General features: G+C 34.8%; 1 long non-coding RNA gene across 4 annotated transcripts in view; it reads right to left on the bottom strand.

Moving 5' to 3' along the window:
• LOC107514394 overlaps window positions 1-18872 on the bottom strand; it is a 224459-nt gene that overhangs the window by 29901 nt on the left and 175686 nt on the right. For 3 of the 4 annotated variants that reach the window (XR_001597769.2, XR_001597771.2, XR_001597768.2), the window contains exon 5: window positions 16258-16437. This is a non-coding gene — a long non-coding RNA (uncharacterized LOC107514394). Of the gene's footprint in view, window positions 1-16257; window positions 16438-18872 lie in introns of those variants that run through there. The other variant, XR_001597770.2, reaches the window with a different exon arrangement.

The following is an 18872-nucleotide window of genomic DNA, read 5'->3' as shown; positions in this document are numbered from 1 at the left end:
GCCCATTCATTCCTAATATTCAATTTAGCCATGCCCACCCAATTCTTGTTATACCAGTCAGTCTGCTCCCAAACCCTCTAGAAAACAATTGACTGAGATGAACTCAAGTCGGTCACAATATCTGCCTCAAACCTCATGCCAAATTTATTTTTCACACCTTTCTTTGAAAGACTAAAACTGGATTTTGAAGAGAAGGCAGTGGCAGTCTTTTTTTCCCCTCTTTTTTTAAACATAGTTGTTGAACTTTTGGTAGGGACATGGTACCAGCTTAATTCCGAATCTTGCCTCAACTCCTCTTGGACACCACACAGAGAAAAACAGAATTATTTTAGAAGTCATGAAATCTGTTTAGAGTGAAGCCAGGGGACAGTAAAAACCTGCTAACTGTATTTACATTTAAAAACTGCCAAGAGCATCTGAGGCCAGCAAAATCTTACAGGAAGCCAGGAAAGAAGCACCAGGGAAGAACAGGAAGTACAGAGCAGTTTGCAGGGAGCAGCATCTCAGCAATCTCCAGACATTTAGCCCCTCAGAAGGGTGATGTCCCACCCTACAAGAGAACTCCTGTAGGGAGGGGTTAGATCAGAGCAGTCAGAAGTTCTGGAGAAGGGTGAGAAGAAAGGTGTGAAAGGTGCCCAGGGAATCTGGAGTTGGCATAGCTCAGAAAGCAGCAACAGTATACACACCGAAAAGTGTGGGGATCACCTTGGAAAGCAGGGTCCATCTCCTGCTTGCAGGAACTGATGAAGGAACTAGGGGAGTGTAGGGCTGGCTGGAGAAGCCACCTTAAACCAGGATATGTTCAGGGAGGCATAGAAGATGTGGCTTCACATCAGTGTTGTATCTAAAGAAAACATTCCTCACTGTACTAAGAGAGGAAGTAGAGCTCTTGAGTTGCTTACGCAAAGCAAAGTACCAGGCCTTATTCCTTGATGACTATCTTTCCACCTCTCACCTCTTGCAAAAGCTGGGTCAGGACAATATAAAAATAAAAACATTTTTTAAAGAAATGTGTAGTAGTCATCCAAAAATACAAAAATATGTAGGACAGAATAGCGAGACATTTCTACAGACAAAAAAGTATTCAGGGAAAGGTGTTATGGAGCAGACAAAAATTATAACCAAACAAGCTACTGTTAATGTGAAAAAAAATTAAATGAATCCCAAGTATAAAAGCCAAGACAGATAAACTCAGGGAAGAAAGAAACACACAACAAAAGGTTATGGTAGAACTCAGAGAAAAAAGCAAGATAAAGAGTTACAAAAATAAATAAATTAGAAAGGGCATAATAGATTTGACAGCAGTGAGATCACAGCAAAGGATATAGAGGATAGAAATGGGGAAAACAAACAAAATATAAGAGAAATAAGGAGATGGAATTTGCAACAAATCACACTATAGACGTGAAGAAGTGAAGAAAAGCGTAGCCCTTGTATGTTTAATTGGATTTCCAAAAGGAGAAACTCAAAAGAAAGCAACAGTTAAATATTGTAACAAATAATTATAGAAATATCGGGGCACAGAACCATCAATGCTGAGTCACACTTTGGTGAAGTTCTTTTTAAAGAAAGAGAATAAATCTTTTTTGCAATCTGTTAAAGATGTAGAGTCTTTGACTTTGGGAAGCCAGGCAATAGGATAAATTCACTTTTAAGGAAGATAAGAGCAAGACGGCATCAGGGAAACTACAAGAGGACACACTGGCAGCCTATAAATAGATGAGGGAATTTTGGCAAAGGATTGGTGGTGAAAACTCCAGTTTCCTGTGTCTGATAGTCTGCATGACATCTTTCTTTGGATTTCTAATAGACATCCCCGACAGTATGTTCAAAACTGCATTCCTGCTGGTCCCAACAAATCCATTCTTCTGGTTGTTGTCCTCATCTCAGTTAATGCCAATTTTGCCTTTATAGTTACCCAAGACCAAAAAAAAAAAAAAAAAACCTTGGTATCACCTTGAATCTTCTTTTCCCCCTGACATTCTTTATTAAAATTATCAGCAAAACATTTTGGCTCTACCTTAAAAATGATTCATAAATCCAGTCATTCCTCATGACTTCTACAGCCCTGGCACACTGATCCACGCCAAAGTCACTTTCCACCAAATGATAATAGTCTCTTAAGCAATCTCCCCAAATCTGTCTTTGCCATCCTTCAGTCTTTTTCTCCACCAAGCAGCTGCAGCAATCCTTGAAATAAGTAAGCCAGATCATGTTGCTCCTTGGCAGAAAACCCTCTTCTGATGGATCCCCAACTAACTGAAGGTGAACATGAAAACCCTTATAATCTCAAAGTATATCTCTACAATCTCCTATAGGGTCCTGTGAAAGCTGCTTGCGCATTAACTTTTAACCTCATCTACCGCTTTACCTGCTTGCTCATTCCACTCAGGCACATAGCCTCCCTGCTATTTTTGTTTGTTTGTTTGTTTGTTTATTTGTTTATCTGCTTTAAATGCAATTAGATTATACCTGAGACCCTGCTAGTTCTCCAATAGGCTAGGGAGGCTCCTGCTTAGGACTTTTGTACTGGTTGTTCACTCTGCCTGAAATACTCATTTCTAAGCTGTCCGAATGGCTTGGTTTCTCTTCAAATCTTATTTAAATGTCCCTTTCTTGATGGACTTACATGCCTACCCTGATTAAAATCGCAAACTGCCTCTACTTAGTGACACTTCTTATATACCTTTATATGTTCTCTAAAACACTTATTACCATCTAATATACAACTATTGTATTTCCTCACATCTAAGAAACCATCAGTTACAAGAAACACTACAAATTTATGTACCATGAACAAATTAATTAAATTAAAAGTTGCTACCAAGAAGACTAACCTATTGTTTTCTTACTATTTCAAAAGTATTATATACTCATGGAAAAATTTATTTTAAACTTATCTAGACATTGGGTTTTTTTTTTAAATTTATTGTATTTGGATAACTTTGGTTAATACAATTATATAATTTTCAGGTATACATTACAATTTGACATCTGTATATCTATTGTGTGTTTACCACCCAAAGTACAGTGTCCTTCAGCTACCATATATTTGATCCCCTTTACCCACTTCACCCTTCTCCTACCTCCTTATGTTTGACCCCAGTCTACCTCCCCACTCCTTTGCCATCCCCTACCCTCTGGTAACCACTAATCTATAGTACATGCCCATGAGTCTCTGTTTGTTTGTCCTGTTCATTTGTTGCTTTTAGCTTTATATCCCACATATAAGTGATATCATGTAATTTTTAACCTTTTAAGTCTGGCTTATTTTGCTTAGCATGAATATCTCGAGGTCCATCCATGCTGTCGCAAATGGCAGTATTTCATTTCTGCTTATGGCTGAGTAATATTCCATTGTATATATGTACCATAGCTTCTTTATACAACCATCTATTGTAGGACTCTTCAATTGTTTCCATGTCCTGGCCACTGTGAATAATGCTCCTATGAACATCGGTGTGCGAATATCTTTTCAGATATGAGTTTTCAAGTCTTTAGGGTAAATACCCAGTAGAGGGATTGCTGGATCATATGGTAGATCAATTCTTAGTTTTTTGAGGAACCTCCGTACTGTTTTCCATAGCGTCTGTACCAATTTGCAGTCCCACTAGCAGTGTATAAGAGTTTCTTTTTCTCTGCATCTCCAACATTTGTTATTATTTGTCTTGCTGATTATAGCTATTCTAACAGGTGTGAGATGGTATCTCACTGTGGTTTTAAGTTGCATTTCCCTAATAGCTAGTGATGTTGAGTATCTTTTCAAATATTTGTTGGCTATTTGTATGTCTTCCAGGGAGACGTTAGACATTGGTTTTTATATCACTATTATATATCACTATTGTGCAAACCCAAGAGAAAAATATTAGCAAAGTACATTGTTTAAGACAGTCCTAAAACTTCATCATATTTAGAGTTCAACTATTCTGGATGATGTGACTCTGACTCACCCTCATGGTATTCTCCACTCACCAAATTTGTGCCCTTGGAAATTTTGGTGACATAGAATTTCTCAAGAATACTTGACTGATGTCTCCAGGATTTTGTCCCAAACTGCTGACTTCGCTCTACAAGTTTTGATGCATGTGAATAGTCAATAACAGCTACATCTTGCCTGATGCCAGGCCAAGAGCAACTGTAAGACACAAACAAATCTCTGAGGCATTAAAATATGCAAAAATGTGTATCTTCAAATAAATTAATTATGATATTTTTGTTACTTGTTCATTACCTGTCTCTTTGTATGAGAAAGTAGGCTTGAAAAGCACAGGATTTTTGTCTGATTTGTTTCCCACTTAGCTCCAGGGCCTAGTACAATCCTTGGCACATAGCTGCCAATTTATTCTGTGGCACTAAGAACAATTAAATTAAATTAATGCTTTCTAGGCTCTGCAGGACCTCTGTGAAATTTCATTGAGTGAGTGAATCCTTCCTGCCCCAAGTTACTCTTTCTTTTTAAAACTGGCAACAAGTTAGGACTTTCTTTAGACTTCAATTATTGGGTTCTGATTCTGAATAAAACATTTTTCATTCATTCATTTTATAATCTCCAACAAGAGTAGGAAAAGTTGTAATAAAGTTAATGGGGGCGAGTAGTACACTCTGAAATTGTACACCTTTGATTCTATCGGAGAACACACCATTGTTTAAACAAAGGGATCAAAACATTTGTCAATAGAAACTGTCATTTATCAGATCTGGGGAAAAGGAAAATATCATTCAGATCAATCACTGGAAATTTTCTTGTATCAGAATATATTATCCCAAACTGACCAGGTGTGACGTCCCCTGATTTTATTTTATTGCCCAACTGGCACCTACTCAAAAGGCGTCTAGTCTACAAAGAAGATAGGAAGACAATTCTAGTCTGATTCCTTCACTTGCTGCTTTTAAAATCTTGATACATTCAATCAGAATTTATTGAGAACCACAGGTGCATGATGCATGAGAAATTATGGAATAAAGGAAACAGAGCACAGATAAAACCTGCATGCCTGAGCGAAGACTGTTCCAAATGCATTAAGTGCCCATACACCAAGACCACCTCCTTCCATAAATAGTACAGGGGACTTAACCTAGTACATAAAAAAAAAAAAAAAAAAAAAAAGAAAGAAAGAAAGAAAAAAAAGAGAAAAATTTGAACTTAAAATGCAAAATCTTTCACTTTCTAGCATAATTATATAATAATTATGGTAACTAAATCAAGCCTTTTATTTTTTAACTAAATCAAGCCTTTAAAAGATTATTTTTTGGAAATTGCATCATTGCTTTTAATTTGATTTGTAGAGTCCACCTGAAATTTGAAACCATACCTATTCTGTTGACTTCTGTTGTTATCAGTGAACAGAGTTACGAGAGTGAACGTCCAAAGGAATAAAAGCAGTTTGCTTATTTCTCCCTAAGATGTTACCCTCAACATGTCTTGTCATCTGAAATAGTTAAATTAATAATAATAATAGAAGAAACCCTGTGGCAGCTCCAGCATGTTCATCATGTATAAAACTCATTCATACTTTCGCCCTCTGGCTTCTTTTCATCTTCAAAAAGAATGAGGTGCATATGAAATAGATGATGAAGTCAATTACATTTTTATGCCTTTCAGGGAAATAAAAATTATCACTTTTTTGGCTGTATTCTGTAGCTACAAAGAAAAGTAAACAGAACCAAGACTCAGATATCAGCCAGCACTGACTTAATACTTAGAAGTTATGCCCAGGATGTGCTAAATATTGGAGTAGAGGGTGGAATGGGGGAGAGAATAATATTCTTCCTTCCTTCCTTCCTTCCTTCCTTCCTTCCTTCCTTCCTTCCTTCCTTCCTTCCTTCCTTCCTTCCTTCCTCTTTCTTTCTTTCTTTCTTTCTTTCTTTCTTTCTTTCTTTCTTTCTTTCTTTCTTTCTTTCTCTCTCTCTCTCTCTCTCTCTCTCCCCCCCTTTCCTTCCTTCCTTCCTTCCTTCTTCCTTCCTTCCTTCCTTCCTTCCTTCCTTCCTTCCTTCCTTCCTTCCTTCCTATCCTTCCCTCTATCTATTATCTATCTATCTATCCATCCATCCATTTCCTATCTATCTCCTATCTATCTAGTCTATCTATATCTTGAAGATACAAATATACATACATACATACATATACATCTTTCTATATACTTCAATACTTTACCATTGAATATCCAGCATCAGTACTATTTTCCAATCACTGTATATCCAATGTGATAAGTGATCATATATCATAGCATATATAATCACTTGTATATTATGCCTGATTTTAGAGTCAGGAAAACTCTTTTTTTTTTTTTTAGAGATTTAGACATTATTCCTGGTCTCCTAATGGTATACTTATAATTTTCACCACAACATTATTGTTTCCACACTTACTTTTCTCTCTTTATCTTTTCTGTTTTACATCTAAAGTATAAATATTCAGAATGTATCAGATGACAAACCTTTCCATCTTCAAAGTTCTAAGTAAGTGTTTAATGAGTTTGAGACAGATAGCTAGTCTGTTGTTAATACAGACCAAATTCTCAAATAGTGGAATAGGTTGAAGAAAAGAGGTAGCCAAAGACACATTAGAAGTGTGAGGGGAAATAGGTGATGATGAACTTTGAAGTCTTACCCAGAATAGTATAAATAGCTTTTATAATGGTATGGTGTTTCATAGACACACTTCTTTTTATAGACAACAGTGGACATAAGGAAGGTTAGAGGACCATCTAAAGTTTTACAGAGTAACAAGAAATACGTGCCAGTAAAAATGCTTTATTAAGATTCTAGGGACTAGAAAGTTGCCTTCCTCCAACCTGGATTGTTAATGGAATCTGAAGGTGGCCCCTAAGGTTGAAGGTGAAGCCAGTCCCTTTTCTACTCACCCACAGTATACATAGGGAAAGGGCAGAATCCAGCATGGACCTACCTTCCTGCCATATTCTTATTTGATAACTTTTGTATATTCTTTCTTAATAATTGAAGCTTTATGTTTGACTCTAAAATCAGGCATAATATACAAGTGATTATATATGCTATGATATATGATCACTTATCACATTGGATATACAGTGATTGGAAAATAGAACTGATGCTGGATATTCAATGGTAAAGTATTGAAGTATATAGAAAATCTGGTGATTTTCTTTTCATTTTGACAAATTTCAAAAGAGAGAGAAAGGTAGGCAAAAGTACCTTTTCTCCAGCATCTTCCCTTATGATTTGATGAATGTTTTTGTTTGTTTGTTTGTTTAGTAAGCAAATATTTTTAAATCCAACACTTAAAATTTGCTGGAAGAATGTCAGGAGTTAAATACTCTCCCTTGGGATCACATTTACAATCTTATGAAGACATGTCGTGGGAAAAGAGTCATTATAAAGAATTGTACTTTATAGTATTTCCTCATCTATTCAGTTATTAAGGTTATATGGAGTCTAACTGAAAGTACAAACCATTATTCTAATCTTGTGGTTTGCTGTGTGGCAGAATATGATTAATAGTGTCACCAAATAGCTATCACCAGTGACAGCTCAATAAAAGACTTGGGGAGTCAAAACCCTGGTTGTTATTTTATAGACACAGTCCTGTTCTTATATTTAAACCCATAGCCTATTTTAAACAGACATTTATGAAAATTAGATTTCAAGTCGAATATAAACATGAGATGTTGAAATAGAATCCAATGGCAGAAAAGCATGTCCAGACTTGAAAATACTCTTGGATGATTCTGGGGAACAGCGTTGCCATAATGCAAGTTCTCTGTGCACATTAAACTCACCTATCAAAGTACTGTCTTTGCTCTGTACTTATAAACATTTACAGTTATCAAATTCATCACCTGTGGTAGTAAAGAAGACCCACTAAAGAAAAAACAAACACATCTACTACTGTAAATGAGCACATTAACAAGTATGAAGTGGAGCTAATGCCTGAATGTGTTTTAAAAAAGAATCATCCTTTGTTCCAAATAACATTTTAAGGCTATATGAATGTAACACATATATTTGATCATGTTGTCTCACTTGTATAAAGTTTTGTGTGTTACAAAGGCAGGTGACACAATAATAATAAAAATATGACAGGAGTGGGTGAGGACAGTCCCTGAGATCAAATGCCTAACAGATATAAACCTGAATCTAAGCAATTGAGCTCATGCCGTAGCCATTTTTATGCATAGTATTTTGAAAAAATACAAGTTACCTCATTCTAGGAAAATTCAGTTCTCATTTACTCTTAATTTTCAATCTCTCAAAGAATCTTGGAAAGAGGTGGATCTTTAAAGATGATCTATTTCTTTCTCATGTCGAATGCTGACTTTTCATCTCTGGTGCTCCTGTTTGGGCAACACCTATCCCTTTATTAAAAGCGCAAGGTTTGTATGTCTTTTTGTTTCAATGTGTAGGAGAGGTTATGTGAGCTTAATTAAGAAGCAATGCCTGCTATCTAGTCTGTAATTCTCAAATAAGTACAATGAAAGATAACACTCCTATCTCACTTTATCAAAGTAAAAATCACGTTTGTCATACAAAGAATGTATAACTTCATTATTTGTTTTCTGTTCAGTATCTCTTTATAATGATCTTTGTCACACATCCTCCAACGTAATCTGACTCCTTATTTTTTTAATATTGACACCTCTTTATTTCCACACATTTCTACACTTTCCACAAATTACCGAAGAAAATGTTGAAACTTTCAGAATTTCACAGAATGTTTTAAACAATGCCACAGCTCATTTACACCGAATAGGAGTCCTTAAAGTAGGTCATTTCTAAAGGAAGAAAAAAACAGCAACAATAAAGATAGAAACATACCAAAAAACCATGCAACTTGGACTTTTGTTTACTATATACTTATATCCCAGGAAATGGGTGGTGGTGCTGCTGAGGTGGAGATGGGAACAAGAAGGCAGTTTTCAACATTTCGGTTCTAGGACACAGAGTTTCACAGACTAACTAAATCACTGGCCACCAATATGATTCCTGCACCCTGGGAATTATGATATTTGAAGATTGTGAAAACTGTCTCTTCAGTCCCTACCTACCCTTCTCCTTCCCTGAGATCACGTCTCAGCAGCAGTTGGAACATGAACTTTGGAGCCTCAGCTCCAATACACCAGATCAGATCTGTTTTGAACTCTGCAAACCTGGTTTCCTATACATACACTGACATATAGTGAGGGAGAAAGAGCTTTGAAATCATTGCCCACCACACAGTGGTTCTATGACTTTGTTAAAGTACCATAACTTCTCTGAGCTTCTGTAAAATGAGAATAATAATGCTTAGTTTATAAAATGGGTGTAAGATATTAAGCAGATATGAGACATCTGACAAAGTACTTAGTTTCTGGTAGGTCTTCAATAAATTCTAAGTACCCATATTAAATTGTCTTTGCAATACCCCAGCTGAAGAAGGATGGTTCGACCTTGTTCTTTAAGCTTTACAGGCATAACAAATTATTCTTCACAACCATGAAAAGGAAAGAATGCTCCTGCCTTGTCTCATCTCAAATTGAGTTTGAGAATAGAGAAAAATAATCCACCTGGGGCCACCCATCTAGAAGCAAAGTACCGAGTTGGTTTCCCCCCCCCCCCCCACCGTATCCCTTAGCATTTTTTTATCGCAAGCCAAAGAAATCAACTCTAATTTAAGCAGAAAAGAAATTTATTAGAAAGACTTGGGATGTGCATGCAGAATTGAAAAGAAAGTGGGAAATCAGGCTTGGGAAATGTGAGGAAGTAAGAAAGCTAGGCAGCAGGAACCAGCATTGAAATTGCACCAAGGAAGCCCTAGGTGGCATACTCCCCTCCCCACCTCTTCCATTGAACATCATTGCCACGGTGCCCTTGATGGTGCCCAGCATACCATACAACCTTCTCTACATTCTGTTACTGCCATGAATAATTTCTAATGAGTCTTGGAATTTTTGATACATTCCTTTGACATTCAGATTTCTTGGTTGTCACAATAGCAAATGTCAATTACATCCCCTCAGTGACTTTCACAGAAAATATTAGCCAAGTTTTGAAATACCAGTGTTAAGAAGATCTCTTCATAAGGAGAAAACTGTAGTCACTGCTATCTCCTCTAGAGAGAAAAGTCATCTATTTAAATAATCAGCTTTATCAGATTTGTCCATCTAGAACAACCATTTCCATCCCCATGCATGATCCCAAGTTGAGGCAGGTGGTACTTAAAAAGAATCACTGTTTTATCTGAGTACAGTGCTTCTCAAATTTGGTTAGGTGGAAGAGCCCCTGAATGTCAAATCCCTGAACAGATAAAATACTTTAGGGGAGGCACAATGTATGTTTAGTTCAAACAGTACCTCCAGTATCTAAATAGTGCTTAGCAAAGGGCAGAGACTCAATGAATATACTAAATTTGAAATACAGCATGACATACTGCATGAGATACTATTGTACAATCATAAGCCACATAAAGATATTTTGGTCAATAATAGATAGAATATAAAATGGTGGTCCTATAAGATTATAATGAAATCGAAAAGTTCCTTTGACTTAGTAACATCACAGTGAACACGTTACTCACTTGTTTGTGGTGATACTGAAGAAAATAAACCTAACTGTGCTGCCAGTTGTATACAAGTATAGCACATGCAATTACATATAGTACATAGTTGATGATGATGATAAATGACTATGTTACTAGTTTATGTGTTTACTATATCATACTTTTTATCATTATTTTAGAATTTACTCTTTCTACTTATAAAAAAAGTTAGCTGTAGAACAGTACACCATGTTATGCCAGCACCAGCCTCATACATCTCATGTTTATCACATCTCTTAATCGCATCATTAAATAAGGGTACTTACTTAATCTCACATTGCTTTGTACAGTAACATGCTGTATGTACAGGTTTGTAACCTAGGAGTAATAGGCTAAACCATATAGCCTAATTGGTAGTAGGCTAGATCATCTAGGTTTGTGTAAGGGCACTCTATGATGTTTGCAAAATGAGGAAATTGCCTAAAGACACATTTCTCAGAATGTATCCCCTTCAATAAGTAGCACATGATTATATACAATTATAGAAAGTACATTAAGCAAGTATAACTCATGATAGATATTTGAAATGTAATTATAATTTTATCTTTCAATGTCCCTTTAACATGTTTTTATCTTTTTTCGTTGGATAAAATTTCTGGCAGGCTCATCGACAATCCTGGCCACTCTTTAATAGTAAATCACTTTAAACTCTGTGTTGCAAAACATGAGCTTGATTCAGAAATTAGAACATCTAGTCCAATATATTTACCAGTACTCCAGACTATTTAAAGGCAAGACATCCCGCCTTCACAAGCCCTGTAATACAGCAGCCAAACAAAAGATATCCACTGGTGAAGAGAAACATGTGGGTGGAATCATGAAAGAGCAGTAGGGAAAGAGAGCCACCTTCGGTTATGGCTGGTTTAGGATAGCCCATATTCTGGGTAGAAAGTTTGCATAGAAAAAGGAGACTCATATACTTTTCAGGTGTGGGCATACCTGAAAATGTGTGGGTATTCTGTTTATTTGTTCCTGCTTTCAAAAATGATATACTGACGCTCAGTGATGAAGGGTTTTAAGGTCAACCGCAGCCCAATTAAAAGGCCGATCAACTGAGGAGAAGCCTGGGGCTCCAAATCAATAAGCAGTCTAATACTTGGTTTTTTCTTCACTTTGATAATATGCTGCTAGTTAACTCTGGTTTTCAAATACAACTCTTTGTTTAACTAGTGAAATAAAAGTTATCCCTGCTCTTACTGAAGTAGTGTCCCCAAGTAGAAATGAATATGTCTTGCTGGCATATGTCAGTGCTGAATATGCAAAAAAAAAAAAGACTAAAAATGAGCAAAAGGAAAATCAATTTCCCAGTTGGTTTTCACTACCTTTCTGGTCTCTATCACAGAAAGAATCTTGAATTTTGCAAGATTCCTGGAGTGTTGGTACAGAAATTGCAGAAATACCTAAATTAATGGAAATAACAAAGGAACCTTTGTACTAAATTAGGTGTTTATTCTAGCATGTTTTCTGAAAATATATTTTTGTAAATATGAAATATTTTCCATTGATCTATTAACTAGGATCATTGATAACCCCTGTAAAAAAAGAATTTCTCTAGTTCAAAGACTAACAGTAAACTATAGGAATCACTACCACATAAAATCCAAAGAGGAAGGGAGAGTATTTTCTCATTCACTTCAATTCATACAAGCTTCTTGCAAGAACCTTAAAGAAAAATATTCAACAATGCTCTCTTGATCATAAGGTTACCTTAGTTCAGAACAGACACCTGCTACAATCTGTCCCCAGTTTACTTTTCCAAATCATTTTCATTCTATTCCTTTACAAGAACCCATCCTTAGCTGACTACCTAAGAAGCACCTGAAGTATATTTTTAAAAATATACATATTCAGGCCACATCCAAGACCTAAAGACTTCTGAGGTGATTCTAGTGTTTATGATCCACAATTTTATAATATGCACTCCTTAATCTCACTTCATATTTAAGTTTGTTTTTTCCCCATGTTCTAGAATATCTAGAAAATCTTCCTTTTACTCTCTGCCTTCAATGTGTGTCTGTCCTTTAAAGACCAGAGTAAACCTGGTTTGTTTTCTAATCATCCCCCAATCATGGAAGCCATAAAAAGCTTTACTTTTAACTCTTATAAGATATATTCTGTCACTCATTTGGCATTTATACACAACACTATACTAAGCTTTTTTCTTTTTTTTTCATTTTTAAGCCACAAACAAAAACAAACAAACAAACAGAAGAATCATGGAGGAAATAAACAGTTCAAGGAGAAAAAACTCGAAAACATCATTTAAGTTCTCAGAGAGATAGGAATATTGTATTTATGAAACAAGAGAGAATGTAAAGAGATTAAGATTCAAGAAAAGTTTGGATTTTAAAAAGTTACTAGCAAAGATTAAAAATTCAATATAACAATTGGAAGATAAATTTGGGGAAAATCTCCCCCAAAAAACTACAACAATGACATGGAGATAGAGACATTGGATATACATATTAAAATATAAAACATACTAGTAAAAGTAACTATATAGTCAAATTCAGAATACTCCAAGAGAAATATAGGCCATGGGGACAGGAAAACAAACACAATACTAAAAAGCACAAAAACAAACAAAGAAACAAACAAATAAATTTTGTATATTGAGCAAGTATAAATCATGATAGATATTCAAATGCCAAACAACTAAAAGCCAGCTTCACATTTTTCTTCATGTGGCTAGAAAACTTACCCGTACAATATTTTATAATCTCAAAGCATTTATATTTACGAAGACATCAAGTTATTTTAAAAATGTGTAATTCACAAAAATAATTCATAAAAAGTAACTGAATATACTGAACAAAAAAGTATCCAAAACTCATGTAAATTTATTTAATGATAGTTCTACTTTGGGGAGCACTTTATATGAAAGTGATATTAATGTACACTATTCCATTGGAGTCTATAAAAAAAAAAAATTCAGAATACTCCAATACTGTAATATGGTGGTATGTTAATCACTTAATTCTAGCATAAAGGTTAAAGGATGAAATTATTGAAAATAACTATAGCTACAACCATTTGTTAATGGATACACAATATAAAAATATGTGAATTGGGCAATCAGGCAAGAAAAATAAATAAAAGGCATTTAAATTGTAAAGAAAGAAGTAAAATTGTCTCTGCAGATGACATGATCTTATATATAGATAACTCTGAAGACTCCATCAAACAAACTGTTAGAACTATTACACAAAGTTAATAGTTTCAGGATACAAAATTAACATACAAAAATCAATTGTTTTTCTATACACTAACAATGAACCATATGAAGAAGAAATTTTAAAAAATTCTATGCACAACAGAATCCAAAACAATAAAATACTTAGGAAGAAATTTGACAAAGAAGATAAAAGATCTATATTCTAAAAATATAAGATATTAATGAAAGAAGTGGAAGAAAACACAAATAAATGGAAAGTCAGTCCATTTTCATGGATCAGAAGAATTAATATTTTTAAAATGTCCATACTACCGAAAGCCATTAATAAATTCAATACAAACCCTATCAAGATTTCAATGGCAGTTCTTACACAAATAGAAAACATAATCTTAAAATTTATATGAAAACACTTTTGTGAATGATGAAAGCAATCTTGAGAAAGAACAAAACCAGAAACATCAGGTATCCTGATCTCAAACTATACTATAAAGTGATAGTAATCAAATCAACCCAATAATGGCATTGAAAACAGACATATAGACCAATGAAACAGAATCAAGAGCTCTTGACAAGGGTGATAAGAACACTCAAATGGGAAATGATAGTTTTTTCAATCAATGGTATTGGGAAAACTGGGTATACACATGCAAAAGTACGAAACTGGAATCCTGCTTTATACTTTTCACAAAATTTAATTTGAATGGATTAAGGACTTAAATGTAAGACCTAAAGCTATAAAACCTCTAAAAGAAAATGTAGAGAAGAAGCTCCTTGACATTAATGTTCAAATTGTTCCATATTTGGCCAATAAGAACCCCTTCAGAATAGACCCTTTATATTTATGACATATCCCGTCAATTTATTGAACATTTCTTTATTTTCTGGTATAACAAAATGTTCCAGGACTATCTTATACCTACCTTTCTCCAGTCTGAAATCAGCCACTTTTACAAGGAGCCTTGAGAGCAAATAGTGTTAGAGATTAAGTTCTGAGAAAAACACTGTTGAATTTGGTGATTATGAAAACTTCCAAGAAAACAGTTCTAACAGAGGGTTGAGTAAGAGTAAAATTTCATAGGAGTAAAAAATAAGCAGGTGATTTTTCTCAAGTGACTGGTAAAAGCAATAGAGCTATCAGTTCCAACAGAGCTATCAGTTCCAAGAAGATTTATGGAGAAAGAATTTAAGCTACACCTACAGTATTGGAAGAACTTAGATTGGGGCCTTTTGTAAAGTGTAGACTGTTATTGCTTGTCACTGTTCCCAGCCCTCACAGGATTCATTCTAGTTTTCCCTGTTCCCATGTTTGTAACTCCTTTCCCCAACAGTGAAGAAGGTATATGCTCTATTGTCAAGGTGTAGTGTTTGAAATAAATCCAAAAAATTTGTCCCATTGAATAGGTATTTTAGATCTTTTATACATATACTTACTTTTTTATCCACTTGACAAATGGTTTTTTCAAATGTCCTATTATTAGAGCATATATTCTGCATCTTTTCCTGTATCTCCAGTCAGCATTTGTTATATACCACTATAATTTAGCCCAGCAGTGAGTGGTATTACATATAGCTTAACTAACTTTACACGAAGCATTTGTTTTAAATATTCTTAGCTAAAGGAATCGCAACTTTGCTTGCTTTGCAAGCTTACTTTGCCAACCCAAAGGCAGATCAAAAAAGAAAAATGAAAAAAGTCTTTATTTTCTTTTTCCACTCTAATCCCATATTAATGAACAATAATAATTCACTTCTCTGTCTCTTGGAATAATAAAGTATACTGTATCAACTAATTGTCAAAATAACTAACATTTCCTCTTAAAGGCAAAAATTCTTCACATATTTTTGAAAATTATTCCTCCAAAGTTTATAGCAAAAAAAGACATAAAACTGAACTGACCTGCTATTCATACAATAAAAAAAAAAAAATCACTTAATTTTTCAGATTTTTAAAAACTTTTTCTCTATATATACATATTTTTTCATAAAGTTAAATATAATTTAATTTTCTCTATTTTTTAATTAAAAACATTTTCCTACTTTACCATATGAGCTCTCTGGTCATTTTAGACTATATAATTTTGTAGTAGGCAAATACTAAATATTCTAGACGATCCTCTTGTTAGTTCTTTTCATTGCTATAAACAATTTGCAATGAACACCTACATATATAAAATTTGGAAAAATAATTAGTACCTAGTACTAAACTCCCAGAATAAAAACTAATATATTAGTTTGATTGTATTAGAAATTAAGAAAGGCTACAAAGTTATTTAGCTAAAAGTCCAATTCATGAAGTTATAAGAACAATAGAATTACTTCAAAAAAATGAAAAATAACAGAAATTAATAAAATAGAAAAAGTTATACAACAGAATCAAACAAAAAGCTAATTTTTAAAATCAAGATCAAAGAAGTCTCAAAGAAACAATATCAAAAATGAAATCAGAGATATAACTGTAAAGTTTATAATATTTTTGTTGTAGAATTATATTATTTTCCCTCTTAAATAACCATATTTTTGAAGAGAGAGAAACAGTTCTGATTTTAAAAACACTTTTGAAACCTTAGAGGAGAAACAATATTCTAGTGTATTTTTAATAGATGTAAAATAAGTATAAATATCTTCATGAAGAATGAGTAGTACCCAGCTGTTTGATATTTCCTAGGGGCAAAGACATCCATCTGTGACTTTGGGGTTTCCTTTTGATACACTGGAATAAAAAAAAAATAAGGCTGTATTAGAGTGGAATTTAGTTTACTTCTTAAAAGGGCTTTAATAATATATTCCTGGCTCAATTATATTATCCCTTTCTCTCACATGATTCTGAAGATTCTAGAAAGACAGTAGATACTCTGCTTCTAGTTCTAGAGAATTGCACATACCTCCTCTTGACAGCATTCCCCAAACGACTTAGCCCTGGAGAATTTGCCATTTTTGAAATCTCTTACTCCATAAAAAGTGGAGCCCTGCCTCCATAGCTCTCTAAGCTTTTGCATTTTTGGACATAAATGACTCAGGAATGAAATTACATCTCCCGTTTGCAAGTGCAGAACAATACGTGATGGTAAACCAGAAGCTAAATCAAGCATAAATCAGGCTAAAAGATTTCCCCTCCTCTATCATTTATCTTTTCTTGCATTTTATATATTCTGCCATGAAAATGTAAATCTCTCAGCACCAGGGTTACAGGCACATGTTCCAAAACATACTGCCCTGAACTCAGAATGAGAAGAAATCCTCATTGGTTTTGCCCCTACTAATGTCAGAAATAGGCTTTCCATCCTTTTGTTCTCTTTTAGAGGCGTCAGCTTTGTTTCATGAGATTAGGTACAGGTGCTGCTATACCTGACCCTTTTCTTGAATTTCCTGAAATTTTTTTTCCCCTAGGCATTCCAGTTGGGCAAAATTTTCCTTTAGCAATTTGCTATCTGAAACGTGTGGTAAGATTTTCTCATAATGATCCCTTGCGGACACCCAGTCCCTTTGTGAGAGAAAAGGAAGAAAACAGTTATATTCTGATTCATCAGACTGCTGTCATAATGGAATGGGGAAAACTAAGAAAACACTGCCTGTATGGGTTATGTTATCCTTGCCAGTTTATGCCTTGAAGAACTCACTGTTAGTGTTAAGTACCTGACCAGCTGGAGAATGTGAAGGAAAAGAGTTATTCCACAAGGTTAAACAGCATAAGAGCAGATTTTTCAATTTTGCTTATGAAAGGAATGAGGACATCAGTTGAACCTTCTGGAAGTAACAGCTGGGCTATCATTTTATAGCGTTCTCATTAGCTAGAGTCTTGGCTAGAGGTTCATATTATTGGAAGGAGAGGGGGAAAAGAATGAAAAGGAGGGAGCGAGGGAGAAAAATCATTTTTGAAACTGCAAGAGGGATTACGAGAGTTTAAGTATATCATACCCACTGAGCATAATTATACTAATCTTCACCTTAAAACATGTACATATGAATTAATTTTACATAGTATAGTTTAAGTGAAGTCAAAATGTGAGTTTTTAAAAATGAAAATAGCAGACAAGAATAACAGTATCAGATTTTCCCAGTCCCCAAGATGCGTGGCAGTGCATACCTACTGGACACTTAATGTGAGAGGGAAGGTACAATGCTCTAGCCCCACCTGTCTATCTCCTGACCAGCTAAGCACACTGTCCCCATCCTCTGTTGGCCCTACCTGTTTTATTTAATACCCTCTAACTAGCATCCTCTAGTCTTCCTAGTCCTAGGTCATTACCAATCTGTCCCTAAGTTTCTCCAGGTCTTTTCCAGCTGTAAATCCATTTTCTCCCTTATCTGGGTCACGCTCTTTTCAGATCTATTTCCTGCAAAGTCTCAGAGCTAACATCTTTTAGTTTTCCCTATGCCCCACACTATGAGTTCCCTCTACTATATTCTGTTTAAAGTTCACATATGGATGAAAACTATCTACTCCCTGTATTTCAATTATAGATTAAAAGAGAATCTCTTGGAGTGAAAGGACTCTGTTCAATTAAGTTTTGTTGTGTCCTAGAGGAGGGACCACATGGAAAAGGCCAAAACAGAGCCTGCCTCACAGTGAGCACTCAATGTTCTGCTGTCACTAATGATACTATTATTATCACCCAGGTGCTGCGTAGAAGTGTCTGTTCCTCATAGCATCACTTGTGGAGAAAGTGAAAAGGAGAGTGGGAATGAAGGAACAAAGAACTGTTTCTTGTGGTAGAGCAAAATCCTCAGCGTCTCTGTGTGCCCAAGCAAATTTAAAAATTGTTTATTATTAATACTGATTTTGATGAGGAAGATGAACAAATTTATGTATAAGTGAGAACTTGGGACTGCTGCATTTCATTATTTTTATCAACCCAAACATTTGTCTTACCAGTACTTCTGATACTTATTAAAATTCATATAAATGTGCAGTTAATTGAGAATTTTCAAAATGTATTTCTACTATAGCTAGTCATTAAACTGTGTTTCTAAGACATTTCCCTGAATTAAAAGCTCCATTCTGGGGCTTTGGAATCTCCTTCTCTGGTCACCCCAGGATCCTCTCTTCTGACTTTGCACTCAAAACTCATGACAAATGTGGCAATATTTAGTCCCCCAAATTTCCCTTTCGTTTTTTCTCCTTCCAAATGTCCTAACAGAAACCAT

The sequence above is a fragment of the Rousettus aegyptiacus genome, unplaced genomic scaffold (assembly GCF_014176215.1).
Source record: "Rousettus aegyptiacus isolate mRouAeg1 unplaced genomic scaffold, mRouAeg1.p scaffold_m13_p_2, whole genome shotgun sequence".
Lineage (NCBI taxonomy): Eukaryota > Metazoa > Chordata > Mammalia > Chiroptera > Pteropodidae > Rousettus > Rousettus aegyptiacus.
Note: the sequence above shows the minus strand (reverse complement) of the source record. Positions and strands in the feature narration are given on the sequence as shown.